Raw genomic sequence first — 18421 nt, 5'->3', positions numbered from 1 at the left:
TCATAGGGACAGAGTAAGGTCACCATGCCCTTGAACGACACGAAAGGAGAAGAACACGCTCAAAAGCAGACAGTTCAGGATGCAAAGGCAGACAAGAAAACCACAGCGAGACACATGAAGAAGGAAGACTAACTAAAATTACCTAAAATATTTAAATGCATGCGTAAAAAGGATTTAACCAATCATATATTAGCTTGAGGCATGAACAATAGAGAACAGTATAAAAATGTCTTACTTTTTGTAATAAATTGGCTTCACTTGATCATATTGGTCATGGCGTGATGTCCCGTTACTGTTCCTCCGCAGGAACAAGGGAGGGAGGAGCTGGGAAAGGAACGTGGATGGATGAAGGACAGAATGAGGAGAGGAAGGAGGGCAGAGAAGGAGAAGATGGGATTTGCCTCCGTGCCAGAGGGAAGGGGAAGGAGATCCCCCCAGTCCATCCCTGGCAGGATGGCGTTGGTAGTGAGGCTGTCCTGCAGCGATGCTGGGCTGGGAGATGGAGCAGCAGAGAGGGGAAAGGGGCAGTGACTTCCTCCTCAGCTGCCTGGCTGTCCCAGTCTGGAGCGTCCTGGCGCTGCCCAGGCCCTCGGAGCGTCCGGCACTCAGGAGCCCGAAGCTCACGGCTGCTTTATAAAGCTGACACAGCAGGCAGGATGGGTCTGTGCATGATCTCCAGCAAACTGGGTTTATTGGCACAGGAACAGGGGACACAGCTGAACAGGGTCCAGGGACAAAGCCAGGGGGCAAGCTGAGGGCACAGGGGGTTTTTATATGGGGCAGTGAGGGTGGAGCTGAAGGTCAGGGTCCAATGGATATGGGGGAAATGGGGCAAAGGAGGGGTTAAGGGTCGGGTCAGCTAATGGGGAAACAGGGGCAGAGGAATGCAGTAAACTAGGGCCAGTGGAGGGACAGAGAGAGGAGAACATTCTAGGGACTACCCAGAGATGGGTAACAGGGCTTGAACTAGGGTAATTAGGCCCACGGGCCAATGGGGTAACATAACTTTGCATAAATCAGCATGTGCCTGCAAAGATCTATGGGAGAAGCAAGCTTCTCACCATAACCTTGAAATCTATTCTTCTTTTTTGGGACCAGTCCTCCACAGCTGGGAGACTGAGACTCCCAGGGGCCTCCACACCAGTACATCTTGCTTTTCATTACAGCCTACTCCACCCCCTCCATCCAGAGAAAGTTTAGGATTGACAAATCCTGGCTTGGGGGAAGAACAAGGCGTGAGCACCTTGGGGTTGTGAAAAAATGTGCCTCACTCTATAGAATTTTTAAAAGTTTAATATGGAATAAGAAGGGACAAATCCGTAACAGCGCTGGGTGCTTGGTGATGGCCAGAGGCACACCGGTTAACCACAGCGTTATGTTTGCCCAATTATCCCATCAAGGAGAGGCCAAACAAGATGCAAAGTAGCAGCAATTTTAACTGGATATCTAAAAAGAATATATTCAATTACACTTGATACATTAACAATATATATAATTGGGTTAAAATATGAGGTACTTTGGAATAAGAGATCCTTTGGTTCCAATAATAGCGCATTCCCAAATCTCACTGCGGGTGCGCAGCCTGGAGGTCCGGGACCTTCAGCGCTTGACGTACAAGCTGCCAAACCAAAATTCCCCTTTGATCTTATCTGTTGAAGCCATCTCCTCCCATTTTCGCTTCATCACACTTCCACCTCCGCCCTATCACCACCTTCCAGTGCGCATGCTCCACCACTCATTTAGGCGGTCACAGCCCTCTTTGGGGGTCACCACTGGATGAAGGCCCTCCTCTTCATCACTGCCCTCCCTTTCACCTTTGGCTGACACATGCACACCAAGCTAGTATAATGTGAGCCAAAACTAGCATAATACCACATTCCAAGCATCAAAGCAATAAATCTCATGTAATTAACATATCTTTGAAAGCTAACCAGTTTCTCCTTCTCTGTTGGTAATTTTAGTATCCTTTATCTCTTGCTTCTTCCTGCCTTGAGCATCTGCAGGAAAAAAGGGGGGTGTGTGTAGAACCCCTCCTCTCACTTTCTTGGCATGACTTCTTTAACTGCTTTATTATTTCCAAATATTGATTACTGTTTCAATTCTATCAGCACCAATCACACCTATTTACCACAATCCCGTATTTTTCTTGATCATTGATTCGTACTTTACTAAAAGGTTGTGCCTCTATATTCTTCATAATGTGGATTCTCTTGCTGTCTCATTTCAACTTTGAATTTTTCTAGCATTTCTCTTGCTGCCTCTAGTTTTTCACACTCTTTTTCAAATTTACTTAACATTTCCTGGGCCATTTCAATTTCTTCAGGTCCTGCCCCCAGTTTATCGGCTCCTTGTTCTTTAACGCGGCTTGATTTAGCTGTTAGTACCATTATAGATCTTGCTTTTCCTTTTACTGTTGATCCTGGCTCTAGAGGCATTGTTGTCATTTGCATCCCTTGAATCACTGAGTGAATCAGCCTAATAAAACACAGAATCATACAAGGCAAAAACAAAAGTCCCAAAACCGAACATAACAACATGAACCCTGACTTTTTCCACCAAACACCTCCAAAGAGGTTATCCCACCCATCTGATTCCAAGATCAAATTCCATTTTTGTACTGGCACATGGGCCACCCTTTTAATTTCTTCCACAAACTCTGTAATAGCTTCCCCATAATCACCAATTTCTACGCAGCATTCAGATTCATTGAATATCCCCCAAACTCCTCCCTCTCCTGCTAACAGATAGTCGAGGGCAATTCTGTTCTGGTGCACAAACGCCCGCATTTGTGTCCATTGCTTGGCCAGCAGTTTCAGTGCTCTAGAGGTGTGATTTGGCACCACCTCCAGCACTGCTTGGAGCCTCATCCATCGATTCAGCAGGAAAATCGGGGTCCTGTATCTCCATGATCTGTCCTGAGCCCATGTTGCTGGGTCGGAATCTGCTCTAATTCTCTCTGCAGGCCATTCTTCCTCTCCCCATCTCTGATTTCCTCCTGCTGTTGGAAAGTTGAAATTAAAATCTCTTTTGTTCCGCTGCAAAGTTTCATCCAGTGGAGTTCCCAGCACATTGCTCCTAGACCTCGCTCTGACAAACAAGGAGGGTTGTATTACTGCCAAGGGACAGGTTCCTCCCCATTTTTGAGGTAACTCCTCTCTTTTCTTGGCATTTCTTCTTTAACTGCTGTATTATTTCCAAATATTGTTTATTTTTTCAGTTCTATCAGCACAAATCACACCTATTTACTACAAAAGCAACTCTTCTTAGCAATTTTTCCAGTGTGTTGGTAAATATATATTCATAAAGATTATACATAATGAAAATTTTTTTAAACTCATTTACATGATCTAGTTATTTTTTAGGTTGGTTCAACCCCTGTCCCACCCTTTTACAGTATGTGCAGGAACCGTGGATTGCTGTTTTGAGGGCTGTGTGTCACTAACTCACAAGGGCCCCCTGTTCTGTGCTTTCAGCAGGTGACACTTACTGACAGTGGAAGGGTCAGTGGCAGGGGTCCTCATCACATCCCTGCCTTCAATGTTATCTGACCATGCAGACAGTTTTAGCTATTTCCACATGTACTTTAAATCAGTTATTTCATAAATATCACTGAGTCATTCTCATTATTGTCAGTTCATTAGAAAAATGAAAGCATTCGTTATTTCACGAATACAGCTGCTTCTGCAAAAGTTAACATTATAATGCACAACACATGGCATCCACTTTAATGTTTTGCAAAAGCCAAAACTATAATGTATGTTTTTCACACTGTCCACAAACTCAAAAATCATCTATAAATAATGTCCAGAGGATATGAGCTACACAGAGGAGAGGGCACTGGCCACAAGAAGCTGATAAATTATACTATAGCAAAAGCAGTGAAAAGTGATTACAGACTGTACTATATCAAACTCGTTGTGATTAAGAATAATTTGCAGGAGTCAATACATAATAGCAGAAGCCAACACTACCTAGTTCTTTATCCCAAAGCCAGGGCAGGTTTTTCCCTTGCATGGAGCACTTGGGCCTTCCCCGGGCCCCTCCTGCCCTCCTGCAGAGCCGCTGGCATTTTCCAGCACACACAGTTTGTCCCCAAGAGCCGGGTGCAGCCCAGAAGGCTCCAAGCGCCTCCTTCCAGGCTGACTCTGCAGGGGCCCAGGCTGCTCTGGGCTCTGCCAGGGCTCTGCTGGGGCTCAGCTCTGGGCCAGGCTGGGCCCGCTCTCCCCTCACATTGCTCCGGGCAGCTGAGCCACAGCGCGAGAAGGAAGGGACACGGCAAGGGAGTTGAGGTTTAAGAGAGTTTTTATTCAAAAAACTGCCATAAAAAACAGGCGGTCCTAAGAGCCATAACAAACAGGCTGTGCTAACAAACCTAACTAACATAACTAACTAGAAGTACTAAATACCCTAACTAAGTAGAATTCCTAACTACCATAATGAACTCGTTGTCCTAACTATTCAAAAAAGAAACTGTCCCCGAGGGCTTCATCTCCTCTGCTGCTCCTTCAGTTGTTTCGCTGTGATGATCAGAGGGGTCAGGCTGGAGAGTGGCTTGGCAGATGACAAAAATGGGTGCTGCACAAAAGATAAAAAAGAAAGAAATTAACTGTTACTTTCCAGAGTCAAGTTCCTCCCAGGCTCTCTTGCAACAGGACAAAGGGAAATGCTTTGAAACTCAAGAGAGGGAAGCAGGCTCAGAGTAGATGTAAGGAAGAATTTTCTAACCAGGAGAGTGGGGGAACACTGACAGAGGGTGCCCAGAGATGTGGGAGGTGCCTCCTCCCTGCAAACATCCAAGCTCAGGTCAGGCAGGGCTCGGAGCCCCCTGAGCTGCTTGAAGATGTCCCTGCTGGCTGTGGGCACCAGGTGCAGCTGAGCTGGAAAGGAGCCTGCCAAGGCAGAGCAGGCCAGGATTCTGCTGGCTCTGCGTGTGCAAAGCAGCCAGACTGGAGACTGTCGCAGGGGGCCCCACAAGAAAACCCCTCCCTGGCGCTGCTGCTTCCCCGGCAGCCCTTGGCATTCACCTGCAGCAGCTCCTGGGCAGCCCAGCGCCGCTCCTCGTCCGGCTCCAGGCTGCACTCGAGGAAGTCCCGCAGCAGAGCCGACAGGCGCCTGGGCTCCTGCAGCTGCGGGGTCCCGTTCTGCCGGATCCGAGCGCGAGCCTGCAGGGAAAGCAAACTCAGCGCTCTGCCAGCTTCCTTCACACCCACACGCGCTCACAGCCACCCCGGCTCCTCAGCCCCTGACACAGGGGCACTTTCCTCCCTGACACAGATGCTGCTCACACCTCATTGTTCTATGCCAGACAAAAAACCCAAACCCTGCGGCTGCCACAGCCACTGCAACATCCAAATGATCTCGCCTGGAGAGCCACTTTCATTGCCTGACTCTGTTAGTAGGAACCTCCATCACAAATAGCACATTGTGCTTCTCCAAATGTGGACACCAGCTTTACAGGCCATTTTCCAGAGTCAGTGTGGTCTGTCTGTGTTATTTCACAGGATTCTTACATCAAGTGCATCTCTGCAGTGCCACTGACACTCAAGTAAATGCATTCCTGATGCCCCACCCCAGAAACTGCCAGGCAAGAAACAGGAGCTTGGTGTTGCAAAAAGCTCAGGCTTAGTGACACAGAGAAAGTAGCTTGGACTAGGAAAGAAATATGTTAGACTATGGGGATGTAAACAATCATCTTCAGGATTTAGACAAGTTTCCCAGTCAGAAGAATCAGGGGGGAAATATTCTCAGAACAAGTATAGAAACCCCTGCAAAAAACATGTTGGGTTTGGGGACGGGATTTAGGCTTGGTTTGGGGTTTTCTCTCAAGATGACATTACAGCTGATGCACTTGCTTCCCATTTTCAGGTCATCCTCACAGCCAGAAGAGCTGCAACAATGTAAAACCCAAAGCAAATTGTTGCTGGAGACTGCAGAATGTTGGTCTCTGTTGACGCTGGAGTCCTCTGGGAATTCCCTTCCCCTGTGCAGAAACCTCCAGCTGCTGCTCCCAGGGCAGGGTCCCCCTGTGCTCACAGGCCTCTGCAACCCCTGCAGAATTTGCCTCTCACCATGGCCGCCGTTTCCCTGCAGTAAGGAGGTTCTCCCTCCACCATCTCCATGGCCACGATCCCAAAGGACCAGATGTCCACCTTGGTGCCATAAGGGGATCTGGTCACAACTTCTGGGGCCATCCAGTGAGCAGTGCCCACCATGGAGCTGCGCTGGTCCTGCCCAGGGCTGAGCTGAGCGCAGAGGCCAAAATCAGCTGAGGACAGAAACAAACCCTGTCAGAGGCAGAGCAGAGGCACTGCTGGCACCCTGCTCCTCTCCTGAGCTCTCTGCAGGGGCAGCCGCTCTCAGCTGGCAGCAGGGGCCGGGCAGTGCCCCCAGCAGCCCTTGTGGGGCTCTGGCCCTCCCTGGGAAGCAGCCCCACACCCGCAGCCCGGCAGCGCCGTGCCTGCCCAGGAACACCCACCCAGCCTGACAGAGCCGGCCATGCCCAGCAGGATGTTGGAGCTCTTCACATCTCTGTGGATCACTTGGTGGGAATGGAGGAAATCCAGGCCCTGCAGACACTGAGAGAGAACAAGAAACACCAGGGCTAAAACCAATGGCCGCAATAGATCACACAAGAAAGGACAGTTCAGAATTCTGCCAGCAGCAGCTTTGCTGTCACAGGCCACCAGTGCAGTGCACACAAGCTCCAGGCAAACGCTTCAAGGCAAAGCTGAGAACAGCAAATCAAATCCAAAAAAGAAAAGAGAGCACCACAACAGCAGCAGAGAGAGAACAAGAGCAGAGCAGAAGTGCAGTGATGCTGGCAGGCCGTTCACTGCAGAGGCTCTTTCTTCTCCAGCTCATCAAAACAACACAGAAACAAAGCCCTGAGCATGGAGCCACTCCTGTTCTCACGCCCTCTTTGCAAGGACCATCGTGTCCCAGCCATGGCAGTGACAAGCAGGATCCCTCACCTCCCGACTGACAGCTGCCATCTCTCCCTCAGCCATGCGGGTCTGCCTGACAACGTCCTGCAAAGTTCCTCCATCCATGTATTCCATCACCAGCCAGAGATCTCCATCTACAAGGAAGCTGCAAGAGGAAAACAATGGCATGGAGATGAATGGGCACTGCTCAATTCCCCCATGGAAAAGCCTGGAGTGCAGTTTTGTTTCCAGGTCACTTGTCAGTGAGGACAGAATCAGATGGAGAGACATTCCTGCCAGGCTGCACAGCCCTTGGAATCTGCACAGTCTAAAGGAGAAGGAGACACCAGGGAGAAAGGAGAGGCCTTAGATGGCAAGCAGGTGAAAAATGCAGTTTAGCATCAGCCCAGATCACTGTGGAACCACAACACTTGCCCCCAGCTGCTTCAGCTTCTGAACTCATCAGTGCCACCATTCCCTCCAGAACAAGGCAACACAACTGCCAGGGTTATCCAGGGGAAGAGGCCGTGCAGCACTGGGGACAAAAGCAGCCAGAAAACCTTTCAGAAAGTCCCTTCAGAAACAGGCAAGGCCAGTGAAAAATGGGCAAATGAGGCATTTCTGGAAACAAGATCCTGCTCATCCTAGCATCTGTAGCCATGGAAAAGGGCTCGGAAGAAGAAGCCAAGGGAAATAATTTCTGCTGTGCTTCATCAGCACTTGTTGGAAGACACAGCAAACGGGGTCCACTTGAAGGAAAGACCAAAGCAAAGCAACAAAAGCACATGGAGGGAGTGAACTGCCAGGCTGCTGTTTTGGGAAGATGTGGCTGACTCAGGCATTTTCAAAACAGGCTACAGACTACGGATGCCAGGAAAGGTTAACGCAGGGCCCGGGCACGGGATAAGAGCTGAAGCACTCACCTGTCCAAAGAGTTGACAATGTTGGGGTGCTTCTTGTCCTTCAGCAGCAGGAGCTCATTGACAGCTCGTTCCCTGCTCTGCCCTCGCAGACTCACTTTCTTGATGGCCACCTGAAGGGACATTGCAGCCCTTTCACTGCAGCAGTCTGTGGCAGGAGGCCACAGCAAACACGCAGCGAGTCTTTTTGGAGCGACGCAGCCGGCCTGGGCCAAACTGCCCTGGCATGGGACACCAGAGCTCAGCAAGGGCCATTCCCACAGCCCATTGCTCTGCTCCCTGGGGGCTGCTCACAGCACACATGGCCAGAGACATTTGGCCCTGCAAGCTCTGCAGAAATGGTCCCTCAGCTGTCAGCCTCACAGCTCTGACAACATTCTCTGCACCTACAGTCTTCTCAAATGGCCTCAACACTCTCATTATTATTATTCCAACCCATTTTGTAAGCAGGAGGTAATTCTGGTTCAGTGAAAGCATGTAAAACAGCCAGGAACCCTTTAGCAATTCTGTGGGACTTGGTCATGATTTCAGGTCCAACTGCTCTGTTTGGGATTGCACAACAAACCAGACACACACATCCATTGCTCAGGTGATCCCTGTCACAGGCTGTCACTGACACCAGACCCAAACACACCTGCAGGGTTTAGCAGAGAGCTTTGCTCTGGACATCCATCTTCTCATTTTTCTCCCTCGCCCTCTGTGAACAGCTGAAATTGGACTAAAACCTCAAACTAAGCCCAAGCAGGATCTAATACGAAATAGGTCTTGAGGTTCCCTTTGAAGATGAAAGGCAGGATGGACAAACTGCTAAATGGTGTTCAGGTCTGAGGCTGGGATGAAGATCAATTGGGCCTCAGTCTCCAGCAGCTGATGCATTCACACTTTTAGATATGGAGACCAAGGCAGCGTGTCCTGCTCTGACAGACACCGCTGCCCTCCTTGCATTCCTTTGGGCACTTCAGGAGGACCAAGCCTGTCCCAGCTGTGCTCTGCAGGCTGACACTGCTCTGCCTTCAGAGCAGCAGCCTGGCCAGGAAAGCTCTGCTGGCCCCCACAGCTGCAGCCACAGCTCCCAGCAGAGGGGAAAGCCCTGCAGAGCTGCCAGATGTGCTGGGCGTGTTGACACTGACCTCTCCTCCAGTGGCCCTGTCCAGTCCCCTAGAAACGGTTCCAAAAGCCCTGGAGGCAAAACAGAAGAGAAGAAGTTATCAATTCTGATCAGCACTGAGAGACAGCAGGCTGGTGGCCCAGTGTCTGAAGGTGTTTGGAGCTCTCCTGACTTCTCACTTGATCCTGCACCAGCACAAGCCCTGGCCCTGCTTGTGCAGAAGGAGCTGCCGCGCACTTACCCTCGGCCAAGCTGCTCCACCTCCAGGTATTTCTGGGCAGGCTCCTCCTGGCTCACGGTGTTCCCTGAAAGAAACCACGTGGAAGACGCTCCCTCCCAGAGTGAGAGCCCGCCTTGCAGCAGAGCCACAAGGCAGCCCCACTCCCTGGGGCCGTCAGCCCCTTGCTCTCAGCTGGGGAAGGACAAGAAATGGCTCGGTGACATTCAGCTGCAGAGCAACACTGGCTGCAGCTGATGCCGAGACACACACACAGCCCCCTGCTCGGGCCCCCGGGAACAGAGCAGACGTACTCAGCTGCATCAGGCACCACTCCCCTCTCCCCTCTGCCTGCAGGGCTGTGCTGCTCTCAGAATCTTCAGCCCCGGATCCCACAGCGGAGGGAGGATCATCGTCCTCTTGCCAAGCAGAGGGAGGTTCTCCATCCTCTTCCCAAAGTTCTGCAGCTTCTCCATCATCTTCCCATAATTGTGCAGATTCACCATTCTCTTCCCATGCCAGGGGACCTTCGCTCTCCACTTCCCATGCTGGGACATGTTCATCCTCCTCTTCCCAAGACACAGGATGTCCTCCATCCTCATCCCAGACTGGGAGATCTCCATCATCCTCATCCCATGCCTTGGGAGCTTGGGCATTCTGGTCCCACTCCAGGGGACATCCACCGTCCTCGTCCCACGCCGGGAGATGTCCGCTGTCCCTGTCCCACCCCGCGGGAGCCTCGCCGCTGCATTCCCACACCGCGGGATGTTCGCCCTCGTCCCCCAGAACAGCGGGAAGCTCTCTGCTCTCTTCCTCCTCTTTGGCCTCCTCTTTGGAAGCAGAGGGAGCCACAGGAGGTGCTGGTGCTGCTTTGGTGCCCTGTGGACAGACGGCAGCGTGAGGGACGGGAAGTTCTATCTCAGTTCTCACCTTCTTTAGCCTCAGCTGCACATCCAGCTGCACTAAGCAGAAATTGGGTTTGGAGCTCTTCCAACTAACAATGGGCTAAAGTTGACATAGCCACTTATTGCTGGGAATTCGATATTCCAGCATGGCTAAAGCCAGCAAGCAATCCTCTGCCTGCAAAAGCAGACCTGCAGCTCTTCAGAAGCTCTTCAGCAGAAAAGGAGAAAACTGACAGGGATCCCTTTGCTGCTGCTGCTGCTGCTGCAAAGACACTGACAGGAACGTTCCTTCAGCCTCCCAGGCTGGCACTCAGCTGCCACATGCCGAGCTCACCACTTGCTGCACAGTTCCAAACACCAAAGGTTCCTTTCCCACTCACCGAAGGAGGAGCTGCTCGGGATCCACAGAAGAAGTGCCCTGCAATGGGAGAGGGAACATGAACCAGATGCTGTTAGGAGAAAAACTGCCAGTGGTGGGAAATGCCATGCAGCAAGGCAACCCCAAGAGAGCATTTTGCTTTCACAGCATCCCTCCAGGAGCCACAGTCCCTGCCCACAGCAAGCAAGAGAACAACACAAAATACTGGGCTGGCTCAGTTCTTGGCCGGAGCAGCAAACGGAGGCAGTTGCAGGCTCTGCCGGCACAGACTCCCTGCCTGAGGGAACAGAACCCCCCAGGGCTCATTGCAAATGCTGGGCACGCCCCGCTGCCTGCAGACACCCCCTTTTTCAGCTGCAGCTGCTGGCAGGAGCCCTCCCAAAGCAATGCTGCCTTCATGGAGATTTGGTTCCAAAGTCAGCTCAGCTCCAGAGGAAGAACAGAAAGCACACAGCAAGCCCAGAGCCACAGATGCTGCACCCAGGGAAAGGCTCGACTTACGTGCCAAGTGGGTTAAAAAATAGCCCGAATAAGCCACCGAGTACAGAGTGCAGACTGCAGCAGCCACCTGCTGGATCATTTTGGCTGCGCTGCACACGTCTGCTGCCTGTAGCCCTGCAAGCACAGCAGGACACCCGTCAGGGCTGGGCTGGCTGCTGAGAATGCCTCGGGCAGGAGGATCCTCCGGCAACGAGCCCAGAGCCACTCTGGCCACTGAGGGCTCCGTGTCCCACAGCAACGGGAACACCGCGGGGACGTGGCACTGCTCCTGTGACAGCACAGCAGCAGCTCACGCAGAAACCGCCTGCAAGGTTCTCCTGTGTCACAAAGGAGCACAAAGAACCCTCCCAGGGCACCGCCTGTTGCCCAAAGGATGCAAGAGGAACTCGCAAAATGCAGCACACAAGGACACCCCATAGCCCAGCCCGAACACTGAGGAGGAATAAGGACGGGACCAGAGCAAAGGAAACGTGACCTTGAGTCACTGATACTTCTGACTAAAAGCAGCAAGCCTTGTTCCATCGGGGATCTTTGTTCTACTTCTAAAAACAAGCAAGGTTCTCCAGTCTAGATACACAGAAGGCAAAAACTGGGGAGGAGGTGGGATTAGGGAGGAGGAGGAGGAGGGAGAGAGGAAAAGGAGGAGTAGGAGCAGGAAAGGAAGGAGAAACAGTGTTGATGTTTGATGAGAGAGCTCTCCTGGTCCTTAGCTGAACCCCCGAACCCCTGGTTCAATTTTGTCTCCTCTGTCCGGCTGTGGAGGGCAGTGAGAGAGCGGCTTTGGTGGGTGCCTGGCATCGGGACAGCATCACCGCACTCCAATGGGACATGTCCCCGTGTGGCCCTGTGCTATGGTGACACTGTTGCTGTTGCTTTTGCCTTTCTTATCATTTTATCTTTTGCATTAAAGGCTCGTGAAGCGCCCCCGATGTCTCTCGTGTTCCCCGGGCTCCGGCAGCCCCGTCCCTTCCCCTGCTCCCGCTGCCACGTTCCATCCCGGCTGGAGGAGCCTTGGAGCTGCCGTGGGGGCCGTGGGGCTGCCCCGGGGGCTGCGCCCCGAGCCGGGGCCCCTTCCCAGAGCTCCCGGTCTGCCCTTGAGCCTGGAGCAGCCGGCGAGGGCTTCAGCTGGGACGGCAGAGAGGCGCTGCTGGGCGGGCCCGCATCACTTCTGTTTACTTGCTGCTTCCCAACTTGGGGAAGAACCATTTTTGTCGTTTTCTGCCAGAAGTCTCTCCACACCTCCACGCAGTCGAAGGAATTCTGGTTGGTTTTCCCTTCTTGGGGGAAATCGAAGCGATGCACTGGTGCTCCTAATTAGGGGTAGGAGAAGTGAGGCTCCAGGGCTTCCCGCGGAGCCGGAGGCACCGAAGCGGCAGTGCCGGGAAAGCCGTGGCGGGAGCTGCGGAGAAGTTTGTTTGTGTTTGCAGCCCAATCCCCCTCGGGCCCGGGCCCGGCCCAGGGCTGTTCCTCAGCTCCGCCTTTGCCCTCACGCAGCCCGGGGGGCCCTGAGAGCGCGGGGCGGGGCCGTGGCGCGTGCAGAGCCCGGGCCCGGCTGCGATTGGGCGTTGGTGCCGTCAGTCGTGGTTGTGGCGCGCTGATTGGCGGGAGCGGGGCCGAGCAGGGCCCCGGGGCCGGGCTGAGGGCGGCCGTGGCTGCGCGGCGGCGCCATTGGCGGAGCGCGTGTGCGGGCCCGGGAGCGGCGGCAGCGGGCGGAGCGCGGGGAGGCGGCGGCGGAGCTCGGAGGCGGCCGCGGCGCAGGTGGGAGCCGCGCTGGGTTGTGCGGGGGCTCGGGGCTCGCTGCGGGCCTCGGGGGCGGCAGGGGGCTCGGGCGGGTGGGTTGTGCCGTGTCCGGGCCGTGTGGGCCCTGGGCTGAGGGCGCTGCGGGAGCGGCTGCCCGCGGTCTCCTTGCCGGCGCTGCCTCGGCAGGAGCCGCTGGCGGAGCAGCGCTGGCTCGGCCCGGTTCGTGTGGCTGGGCCAGAGGGGGCTGCCCCGTGCCGGGGCTGTGCGGGGAAATTCCCGTCGCCGGAGGTTTCTGTGGCCGGGGCAGCCAGAGGAGTCCTGTGCAAGTGACTTTATTGCTGAGCAGAGGGAGAGGCCGTGGGGCATTTCCCAGACGCTCTTTCAATCTTAGCCTCGCTTTTTATCCTCATTTCCCGGCCACTTCTCCCCCTCCCCTCACCGCACTGGCCGAGGTACTCGAAAGGTCCAAGACTCCCCGATCTGCCTGCTGTATGTGCCCTTTACTGTGCACCCCCTTTAGTATCACACCCTAAATTCATAGCTGCATTAAATCTCTGTTTTTACTCTTGATGTTGGGGAATTTAGCCGGACCTTGGCTGAGCAGCAGTCCGTGTCAATTAGTAACTCTTTTAAAACTGTACCAGTCCCTGAGCCTATCTCCAAGCAGATTCAGAGCATCTCTTTGTGAAGACTCATTCGTTTTATTCCTTGCAATCCCTCCTCTTGTTTTTTCACCAATTGTCTTTACAAACATGAATTACTATGGAGTCAATCTCATTTCCTGAGTGTTTTTTTGGTTTGGATTATTCTCAATGCCCCCAGGGGCTGGTCCATGGTGTTGTAGGTTTTTGTCCTGGTGGCCTTTCAGCTTTTGCCCATTTTTAGTGCTCCCTCAGGAGCCAGGGCTGCATCAATTGATTGCTTTTCTGTAATTTAAACATAACATTCTTGGATTCCTAACTGATTTTCCTAAATAACCAAAAACCACAAAAGACCCCCACCAAATCCCAAAATAAACTGGTTCTAATACCCCCTATATAACACAGAGAGTGACAGCAGGTGTTGCAGTGGGCAGAGGGATGATTCCCCCCAACTTTTTAAAGTGACCTTTCAGAAGATTCTCCATTTGCTGTTTCCCTTGGCAGCTGAACCCATTTCTGTTGCAGTCAGATATCCTCAGCAGGGGCTGTGCCTGGAGCTGTGCAAATTCCATCAGTGCAAGCAGGCAGAGCTTGGGGTGAGGGGCAGAGGGAATGAGCCCAATTCCTGCCCCAGGCAAGAGACCCAGGTACATTGCCCACACTTTGCCCAGCAGTGTTAATTTGCATTTCTAAAGCTCCTCTCCAGGCTGCCTGGAATGAAGCTTCTCTTCCAGAGCAGCCATCCAGTGACCCAGGGGTTCCCACCCTTTCCCCTCACTGCATTTTGTTTCTCCTTTTTTTTTTTTTAACAGTACTTTTTAACTCTTTATGTGTTAAAGAGTCACCTTTGAAGCTTTATAATTTTTCAGAATGCTGTCTGAAGGTGAACATCGAAAAACCCAGATGAAAATTTTGCCCTGGCTAGAAGGCACACACACACACACACACAAAACATTGCCAAAGGAATAAACGTTTTTCATACTTCTCCTAACAATAAAACTTGATTCTCACACCCCTGTCCCAAACCAAACTGACAATATAAAAGTAGGAATATTAGGGAAGACATGCTAATGGTGCAATTTTGTGACCAAACCTGGGGGAAGAACAAGAAGTCTCCAACAACATTAAATCAAGGCTTTACCTTATTCTGGCCGGGGTGTTCTTTTGGCCAGGATGTGCAAAGAAATAATTTCTTTCACAAACAGCCTGGATGTGGAGAGAAAATCATTCCATGAGACCTGTGAATTTTACTGGATTTTTCCTAAATTTGATACAGTCTGAACCAATCTAAATCCACTGGTTTAATGTTCATAGTTTCCAAGTTGTGTAGTTGTTAGTATTTGGTTTCCTGTGGGACCCGGATTGCTTTGCCTGTGATGTTGATTAGGTGCACACTCCTGGATTTCCTTCTCAGCCTTTTCCAGACCAGGTGTCTCCAGCTCTGCCGGGGGCAGTGTCTGGGGTAGCTGTTGGTTGCTGTTTGCTGCTGGGGGTTGATGTTTTGTTGCTGGTCGTTATCTCTGTGGGCATCTTTTGGGCTGTTCCCAGTCTGTTGAGATGTTAAACTCATCTCCATTGAGTGGTGTAACATCCCTTGGGAAAAAACCATTGGAATTCCTTTCCCCAAGGCAAAGACAAACCAAGCCTGAGTAGAGAAATACAATGTAAAAAATTGTGAAGAATATTAGATGGTGAATTTTGCAGCCATGCAATCGCAGGCAGCCCAGTGTGTGAGGGTAAGTGAGCCCCAGAGTGGAATTGTGCCCTTGTGTTCCCCAGCAGCTGTGGCAGGGCAGGCCCAGCAAGCGCTGAAGCTGCAGCAGTGGCAGCAAGGCTTGGCCCCAGGGGCTGGAGATGCCGAGGAGGGTGGCCAGGCAGAGGATTTGAGCAGAGGATGTGTGGGCAGGCGCAGGGGCTTGGCCCGCTGTGGAGCCCTGGCTGCTGCTGCGTTGCCTTCAGGGCAGCTGAGTGGCGGCCTCCCCTGCTGCTGCTGCGGGCGGGGAGTGCAAATCTCCGGGGCTTGAGAGCCCTTGAGCCGAGGCTGAGGGGTCCCCCCGTGCTGAGCTGTGCTGGCGGCTGTTTGTGGCCTCAGGGACACTTGGCATGGGCCACTTGGCCACCAGTGGGGCTGCTTTGCACTCCTTAGGCAGGAGCCGATGTCCTGGGTGGGTGTTGGGAACAGCAAAGTGCCAAGGCAGGGTCAGTGCCAGCCCAGCTTCCTGTGGGAGAGATTTCACAGGAGACAGGATTCTGGCCAGAGCCTGCTGCTTTAAATGTGCATCCCTTATCTCCAGCCTGCACTAGGTGGAGAATTGCACTAGAGTGAAGAATTGGAGACATGAATTGCAAGGGAGATAATTGAATATCTGCCCATTACACATTGGCTCAAGTCCTTGAGAGGTACAGACATCCCTATCCACCTAATACATACACCCTTCCTAATATGCTCCCCACTTTTGTTTAGCAAACAATATTCATGTCTCTGTTAAGTCTGTTGTTCTTCTCGAAGTTCATGATTTTAGCAGGATCTTGGCTTAGCAGCAGTCTAATAACAGCAGCATCAAATAATAACATCAACTAATAACAGCTAATAATGATGAGCAGCATCAACTAAAAGCATTCTCCTGTCACTTCCTTATGTACGTGTCCCTGGCCCTATCTCTGAGGGGATTCACAGCATCTGTTTGTAAAGACACTTTCCTTCTCTTTCCTTTCATGGGGTCCCCCGTTTGTGGGACATCCCCCCTGGAGCAGGGTGTCCCCCCTTGCTGCAGCCCCAGCCCTCAGGCAGTGCTCAGCCAATCAGAGCACGCACTGCTGATGACTCACCAGTTGCCAGGCAGAGCCGCAGCTCGCAGCGTTCCCCACCTGCGCTCCCCGTTTGGCCCCAGCGCCCCCGCGAGGGGAATTTGGGGAGGTGGGAGTGGGGCAGCGCCAAGGCCGGGCCCCCCCGCTCTGTGCTGGCGGGAGCGGCTGCAGTGGGGAGCGAGTGCGGGCGGGAGCGGCCGAGAGCCCAGCGCTGCCCCAGCCCGAGCTGGCCCAGCTCCATCCCTGCCCCTGCGGTGGGATGCTGTGGGTTTGGGGGGAAGAGGGAGCCGGCAGTGGGTGCTGGGCCTGGGGGCAGGAGGAGAAGGGAAGGAGAAGCAGGGTTGAGGAACAGAATGGTCAAACACTGTACATGGGAGGATAAGGTGGGATTGTGCAGGAGAAGGAGGAATAGCAGGAGGAAGAGGAGTTTGAGGAAGAGTAGTGATACAGGAGGAGGAGGAGCAGAAACAGGGAGAACCACAAGATTCCACCCCTCCCTGTATCTGCAGCCTCCCCCCCAGCCCCAGGAGCGTGTCCCTGCCCCCCCCCCCCCCCCCCCCCCACGCAGCAGGTCAGCAAGGAGGGCGATCCACAATTTTCACAGGTGTGAATCTTGGTGTTTCTGAGCTTCCTTGGGCTAATTTTTGGCACTATGGTTTTTTTGTGGGTTCTGAATTATATTTTGGAGGGGATTTTTGCTGAATCTTGATGTTTGGGAAGTTTTCGATCTGTGTTTTGATTTTTGGAGGATTTTTGTGCTGAATCTTTCTGTTTTGGAGGTTCTTAGAGATACAAGGTTTCCAGTGACTTAATGAGATGAACTTGGGCATGTAGGAACTCCCAACTCATGGCATTCTCATCTTGTTTTTTTACCCCAAACCAGGATTTTTCATTCCCAGGTTGTGTCTGGATGGAGGAGGAGGAAAATCCTTGGAGATCCCGCACAAGGAGGGGCTGCAAACCCAGCCCAGGGAGCTGTGAGGAGGAAAGAGCCCCGCTGAGCCAGGAAGGTGTCTGGAGATCCAGCCGGAGCTCGGAGCTGGTGGAGAAGCCTCATGGCAGGGAGAAGCCCCACAAGTGCTTGGAGTGTGGGAAGCGTTTTAGCTGGAGGTTCAACCTGAGGAAGCACCAGAGGATCCACTCTGGGGAAAAGCCCTACAAGTGTGGGGAGTGTGGGAAGAGCTTCATAGAAAGCTGGGCCCTAAATCAGCACCAGGTGACCCACACAGGGGAACGGCCCCACACCTGCTTGGAATGTGGGAAGAGCTTTGGGTGGCTCTCGGGCCTGAGAACACACCAGCGCACCCACACCGGGGAGATGCCCTACGAGTGTCCTGAGTGTGGGAAGAGGTTTCAGATCAGCTCCACTCTCCTCGTACATGAGCGGATTCACAGAGAGGAGAGGCCCTTCCGCTGCCCCGACTGCGGGAAAGGCTTCAAGCACAACTCCACCCTCACCACCCACCGGCGCATCCACACCGGGGAGAGGCCCTACGAGTGTGGGGAGTGTGGGAAGAGCTTCTCCTCGAGCTCAACCTTGACCCAACACCAACGGAGTTGCCACTAAGGGAAGCCCTGTGAGTGCCCTGAGTGCTGGAAGAGCTTCGTGTGCTGCTCCAGCTCCATCCCCCATGAGAGGATCCGCACTGGATGATCCCCAGTGACCCCGTTGGGCAGAGCCCTGGTGATCCGTGGTCCTGGTGATCTGTGCTGGGAAGACACCTGGCTTGGAGGCTCCACATCTTCCTGGTTCCCTGTGGGCAGCTAGATAAACCCAGCAGCAGGAACATCCATTGGGACGCAGACCAACAATGGGAATTCCTTGGGGAGAGCAGATTTGTCAACTTTCAACCCCATAAAATCTTTTGCATTCAATCCTATCTTCTGGTGGCATCAAGGAGTACTGGATCATCTTGGAGGTATACTCTGGGTTGACTATATGATGCTTGTATCCGCAGTCTGTAACGTTTATGCTGAATAATAAGTTTTGCACTTTCAAGACTTGTCCTGAGAGTGAAGGGGGATAGAAGCAGTGCACAGTTTGTTTTCAGACACTGCATTCACTCCTCCACATTCCTGCTCCTGCACTGTGTTGTCTGCGGATGGACAGACAGCAGGACAGAGCTCTCCTTGGCTTTTAGTTAGTTTTAGCTAGGTGAGGCAAAGAAGTTCCCTGGGCTGTGGTTTTTCCCCTTTTCTTTGGACCTGTTTGAACCTGCTCTGGCCTGAGCACCAGCAGAGCACCGGCAGCTCACACCTGTGGCCCACCGGGCCGGGCC

The 18421-nt window shown here is 52.9% G+C and overlaps 1 protein-coding gene across 1 annotated transcript in view; it reads left to right on the top strand.

The window, feature by feature from the left end:
* The first annotated feature begins 12628 nt into the window (after nt 1–12628).
* LOC311164363 (uncharacterized protein) overlaps nt 12629–18421 on the top strand; it is a 55174-nt gene continuing 49381 nt past the window's right edge. The window contains exon 1 of the mRNA XM_084223801.1: nt 12629–12711. The gene's annotated coding sequence lies outside the window, so the exon portion shown is untranslated. The remainder of the gene's footprint in view (nt 12712–18421) is intronic.

This window comes from Fringilla coelebs (genome assembly GCF_963513975.1).
Source record: "Fringilla coelebs genome assembly, chromosome: 31".
In the NCBI taxonomy this organism is placed as follows: domain Eukaryota; kingdom Metazoa; phylum Chordata; class Aves; order Passeriformes; family Fringillidae; genus Fringilla; species Fringilla coelebs.
Note: the sequence above shows the minus strand (reverse complement) of the source record. Positions and strands in the feature narration are given on the sequence as shown.